Source organism: Amyelois transitella, chromosome W (assembly GCF_032362555.1).
Source record: "Amyelois transitella isolate CPQ chromosome W, ilAmyTran1.1, whole genome shotgun sequence".
NCBI classification, from domain to species: Eukaryota; Metazoa; Arthropoda; class Insecta; order Lepidoptera; family Pyralidae; genus Amyelois; species Amyelois transitella.
The window spans coordinates 2574806-2581296 of record NC_083536.1 but is presented as its reverse complement, the minus strand read 5'-3'; positions in this window follow the sequence as shown (position 1 = coordinate 2581296).

Genomic DNA, 6491 nt, shown 5'->3' with positions numbered 1-6491 from the left:
GCTACATCAGACCGTTTGTCAAAATCGTTTTATACAAAACAAGAAATAGATAATTTGATTGAACTTAAATTGAACCAACACAATGAGCAAAAAAAACATAGTGGATGAAATTCATAAAGCAGTAAGAAGAAATTTTCCTCGTCGATTTACAATTATAAAAGGAATAGACGACTTATGGCAAGCTGATCTTATGGATTTTCAGAAATATTCTTATTTTAACAATGGATATAAATATGTTTTAGTTGTAATAGATACTTTTACAAAATATGTGTGGACATATCCTATAAAATCAAAAAACAAAAAATGTGTGACAAAAGCAATGTTTGAAATTTTATCTCGTTCAAAACGAAAACCTATAAATTTACAAACTGATTTAGGCAAAGAATTTTATAATGATGCTTTTAATAAATTGTGTAAGAAATATGACATTAATCATTATTCCACTTACTCCACTAAAAAAGCTTCTATTGTGGAAAGAGTTATTCGTACAATAAAATATAATCTTTACAAAATTTTTAGTTTGTATGGTTGTTATAAATGGTTAGGACCAAATTTAAATTCCGTTGTAGAAAAATATAACAATACTACTCACCGTACTACTAAATTTAAACCTGTCGACGTAAATAAAGTAAACCAGATAGATGTTAGATGTAACATATTGCGTGCACAAAAACGAGTTTTATATCGCAAACCTAAGTTCCAGGTTGGTGATAGTGTTCGGATAAGTAAATTTAAAGGTGATTTCTATAAAGGATACACTCCCAACTGGTCGACAGAAATATTCGTTATTGTCAAGGTAAATGATACGAATCCACCAACATACCTATTAGAAGACAAACATAAACAGAAAATTTTGGGAGCTTTTTATGAATATGAATTACAAAAAACGAAATTTCCAGAACTTTATCTTATTGAAAAAGTTATTAAACGAAAAGGTAATAAACTTTATGTAAAGTGGTTAGGTTTATGTGAAAAAGAAAATAGTTGGGTGGACAAGAATGCATTACTATTGTAATATAAAGTGAGCGTCATAATAAATATCTTCATTTTAAGAATATCTATGAAGAAGGGAAGAGGTATTTTAAATAACGTCAATAATAATTTACCTTTCGAACTACATATTCCTGGATATCAGTTTTGTGGACCAGGTACTAAACTTCAAAAACGATTATTGAGAGGTGACCGAGGTATAAATAAATTGGATGAAGCTTGTATGTACCACGATATTGCATACAATAATAAGGATTTAAACATTCGACATAAAGCAGATTTAGACCTTTTGAATATGGCTAAGAAGAGAATAAAATCGAAGAGTGCTGGAAAAGGAGAAAAATTGGCTTCATGGATTGTAAAAAATGCAATGAAAGCAAAACTCAAAGCTGGCGCTGGAGTTCGTTCATTTATGAAAGTAGTGAAAAATATACAATCTAAGCTTAAAAATATTAAATCAAAGGACAAGCGTTCAACTATAAACTATGCATATGCAACCGCAAAAAGACTATTTTCTAAAAATAACGGATCACGTACACGTTTACCACGATGTACATTTAGTCAGAAAAGTATCGGGAATGGATTATTTATTTATGGTTCCAAATTCAAATTTTTGTTTTTTTTTTTGTTGTTGTTAGATTGGCACAACTGTTTTCCATTTTGGCGCGGAGTTTGAGTTGCATCTGTTGTTTACATTAAATACAGTGCCATTTTTAGTTATATCATATCTAGTGTGTATTGCTAATTTCATAATGGATAAAAACATCGAACAAAGAGTTTGTCTTAAATTTTGCATTGCCAATGGAATATCGTGTTCGGAGTCACTGAAAATGTTACAGAAGGCTTACGGTGAATCGACTTTATCAAAAACTCGTGCTTATGAGTGGTACAAAGCGTTCAAAAGCGGTCGAGATGTGATGGAAGATTTGCCTCGCTCTGGTAGGCCATCAACGTCTGCAACTGAAGTTAACATCGCAAAAGTGAAGGAAATAGTGACTGAAAATCCTCATTCAACTTTGAGAGAGATAGCCACCGAACTTTCTGTATCTCACGAGTCGATCCGTACCATTTTAACTAATAATTTGGGTATGAAACATGTTGCCGCTCGGCTAGTCCCAAAAGACCTGAATTTTTTTCAAAAACTCAATCGCATGAGAGTCGCTGAGGACATGCTAGAACGAGTCAATTCCGACCCAACATTCATGAAACGCATTGTTACTGGTGACGAGACGTGGGTTTACGAGTTTGACATGCAAACTAGTCAACAAGCTTCGGAGTGGCGCCTTCCAACTGAACCGAAACCGAAAAAACCACGCCAAAGTCGTTCAAAAGTCAAAGTCATGTTGACTGTTTTCTTTGACTATCGCGGTGTTGTGCACTCGGAATTCTTGCCGGAAGGTCAAACGGTAAATAAGGAATATTATTTGAGTGTTATGCGGCGTTTAAGAGAGCAAATCCGACGAAAAAGGCCAGATTTGTGGAAAGAAAATTCTTGGATTTTGCACCATGATAATGCACCTTCGCACAAGGCCATCATTGTGAACGAATTTTTAACCAAACACTCAACAAATACCATCGAGCAACCACCATATTCACCAGATATGGCTCCAGCCGACTTTTTTCTTTTTCCTAAATTCAAATTACCACTTCGTGGCACCCGTTTTCAATCGGTAGAAGACATAAAAGAGAATTCGCGGCGAGAACTGACCTCAATTCCGGAAACAGCGTTTAAAAAATGTTTTGATGATTGGATTATTCGTTGGCGTAAGTGTATCGTTTCTAAAGGAGCATATTTTGAAGGTGATAAAATAAATTTGGATGAATAACAAACAGTTTGTGTATTATTGATCTTTTCCTGCTACTTTCTTGACAGAGTAGTATACCCATTACTAAATGCGGAGGCTTTTTACCGCTCATTCCCATCTTTGCCGGTCTGTCAGTTTTAGGTTCACTTGCTGGTGGCGCGGCAGGTATAGCAAAGGCTGTTAATGATTACAAAGTAGCTCAGAAAAACTTTGAAGAGTCTAAACGACATAACAAGATGATGGAATCTGTTGCTTTAGGAAAGGCTTTGTATATAAAACCATATAAAAAGGGAGCAGGATTATATCTAAGTCCTTCAAAAAACTGAAAAAGCGGCTACCCAGACGAGCACTAACCAATTTAGATATAATGGAACATGCTATTGATATTCCTTACTTTCGCGGAGTGTATATGAGAGATACTCTTCCTCGGAAACCAAAAAAAATTGAGTGTGCTATATTAAATTTAGATAGTTCTGACAATCCTGGAACACATTGGGTAGCCTACGTTAAATATATTAATTACTGTGAATATTTTGATAGTTTTGGTGATTTAAAACCACCATTGGAACTAGTAAATTATTTAAGTCCATTAACTATAAATTATAATTATTTGCAATATCAATCTTATGGTACTATAAACTGTGGACACCTTTGTTTAAAGTTTTTAAAAGAATTTTGGAAACATCATTTGTATAAATAATATAATAAAAATATATTTGTATCAGTATAATAATGTCTTTCACTGTGTCAATAACAGGCAGAGGAGAATTTTTAACAACTAACTACCCTACATTACAACTGAATGGAGAGTACGAATGTGGGCTTTTGTATTTTTCTACATTTAATTCTATACCTAACATAGACGCAAAAAATAACAAATTTTACTATGGAAAAGATGAAGTTATTGAAATTCCTGAAGGATCGTATGAGTTTCAAGATATTTGTGATTATCTGAAAAGTAATATAAAGAATGCAGCGTTGAAATTGAGTTGTAATAATAATACGTTAAAAACAAGAATTTTTTGTTCCAAAGATGTACACTTTAATAAAAATAATTCAATCGGAAAAATATTAGGATTTAATAGAGAATCAATCAAAGCTAATATAAGTGCAGAATCTCAGCATCCTGTCAGCATTTTAGCTACAACTATCGTACGCATCGAATGTGATGTTATCAGCGGATCATTTGTAAACGGAAAAGCAAGCCATATTATTTATGAATTTGTGCCTAACGTACCCCCTGGTTACAGAATTATTGAAATACCTAAGAATTTAATTTACTTTCCTGTCAATCAGAGCTCAATAAATTCACTCAATATAAGGTTGTTAGACGCAGAAAACAAGCAAATTAACTTACGCGGTGAAGAAGTTCAGTTGTATTTGCACTTTAAACCAAAATGTTAAATTTTCATAAAAACACCTTCACTCCTATAAAAAGACTCAGTCCTAAAGGATCACCTCACAAAGAAACATCGCTGCGAATTAAAAAAAAACTAACAAAGAAAAATAAAGACTTTTTAAGGCTACTAGGTTTGTTAATATGAACATTTTAAATATATGCCAACCAGCGTCTTACGACAATAGCATAGAAAGTTTTGAATATCATTCGTACAAGCCTTATGTTTCAAGTTCTAACAAAAATGATGAAATACGGATACCGATTAATCAACAAGACTTGTATGTGTTGCCTGCACTCAGCTGTTTGTATATTGAGGGCAGAGTCGATGTGTATGAACAAAATAACGCTAGCAAAGAAAAAGTGCCGAGTGTGCATTTCGTAAACAACCCTGTACTATTTCTATTTCAAGATATAAGATATGAACTAAATGGGATAGAAATAGATAAGGTTAAAAATGCAGGTATTACCACAACAATTAAATCTTATCTTTCACTAGCTTTCCGCCCGCGGCTTCGCCCACGTGTAATTCGGTTATATATAGCGTTTTTTAATGATCTTAATATTATGTTTTAAGTAAATTATATAAATATTTATTTTATTCAAATAGAGAGTAAAATAAGTTAAATAAGTCAAGTTAAAAGTTAATGAATCAAACGAATAATAATTTCAACTCTAATGTACGAACGAGTGAAATACGCAAAGTAAGCAGATACACAGTAATTAAGGGTGTTTACACACTTGCTGAGTAAACACTTTTATATCAATTGTAATTTGTTTGAAAGACAAAACCACTTTCAGGTATGTACTCATAGGTATATGTACTAGAATTTGGGCTACATTCCAACTTTCTTATGGTTACGTACTATTGCTATATCAAGCACCGTGTTAGTTAAGTCTACGTAATCAATATTATTATTAGAGAATAACATGAATCCCTATTGAAACTTGTAGATGTAATTGGACAACCGCTGCCTACTTAATGATTTCATAGGTATGTATGTAACACAGAATATCAATACCATACTTTGAGTTTGTAAGTAAATTAAGTGTGTAGTCGTCCTAATAACAATATGCAGACATGCAAATGCAATATAATAAAAATTATGTCTAAGCATTAGCGGATGTGCTTTGTCGAATGACGGTGATCGAATATCAAAGTAAGTTTTGTAACAAAATACATAATTTGTTTATACCGATCTAAAAATAATAGGACCTCTCCATCTCGTTCCCATGGATGTCGCAAGAGGCGAGTAAGAAATAGGCTTCAGCGTGGTCTGTCAGCCTTTCAAGGTTGTTGGCTCTGTCTACCCCGTCAGGGATGTAGACGTGATTATATGGATGGATGGACTATTTCTCATTAGAGCGTGTTCCTGGTTGCATCCTCAAGGGTATGGCTTGGGAGCCCGGGGTCCGCTACATTTTGTTTATACCAATATTAAATGTTTCTCAAAGCTTTCAAAGCATACATTTTACATTAAAACCTTATTCATGAATTTCTTCATTTTAATCTAATTAATATTGATTTTGAATGGGGTATGGTAATCATTATAAATCCTATGTCTCCATCGTTCTCATAAATTATATAATCTATATTTTGAAAAAAATGTGGGCTCTGTTTACCCCAAAAGAGATATGGGTGTGATTATACATATTATTATGTATGTATATCCTATATAAATCGGTTGAATAGTTTATGCGATAAAAATATTTTCTATTCATAACAAACAATATTATCTATGATGACTTGCTTTAGGAAAGAATTAGGCTAATAAAGTTAGAATTCTCTTTGTATATGATGGGCTATCAACTTGCCACTATTTGAATCTCAATTCTATCATAACTTTTAAAGTTAAATGTGACCTACAGTCTTTTCAAAACTGTTAGCTCTGACTACCCCTGATTAATGGTTACTAACATAGTTTATCCATTGTCAAAGACAACGACCAGGGTTGAAGACTTTTTTATGTTCAACCCACAATGTCTCTCTTAATGGATGTCGTAAAAGGCGACTAAGGGATAGGCTTACAAACTTGGGATTCTTTTTTAGGCGATGGGCTAGCAACCTGTCACTATTTGAATCTCAATTCTATCATTAAGCCAAATAGTTGAACGTGGCCATTCAGTCTTTTCAAGACTGTTGGCTCTGTCTATCCCGCAAGGGATATAGACGTGACCATATGTATGTATGTGTATGTACCTACAATGTCTCATACAAGAAGAACAACATCCAATGGCCTCCCCCTTAATCACCTCTTACAATGCCTGCAGGCAGATATTGGGTGGTGTTATTCTACTCT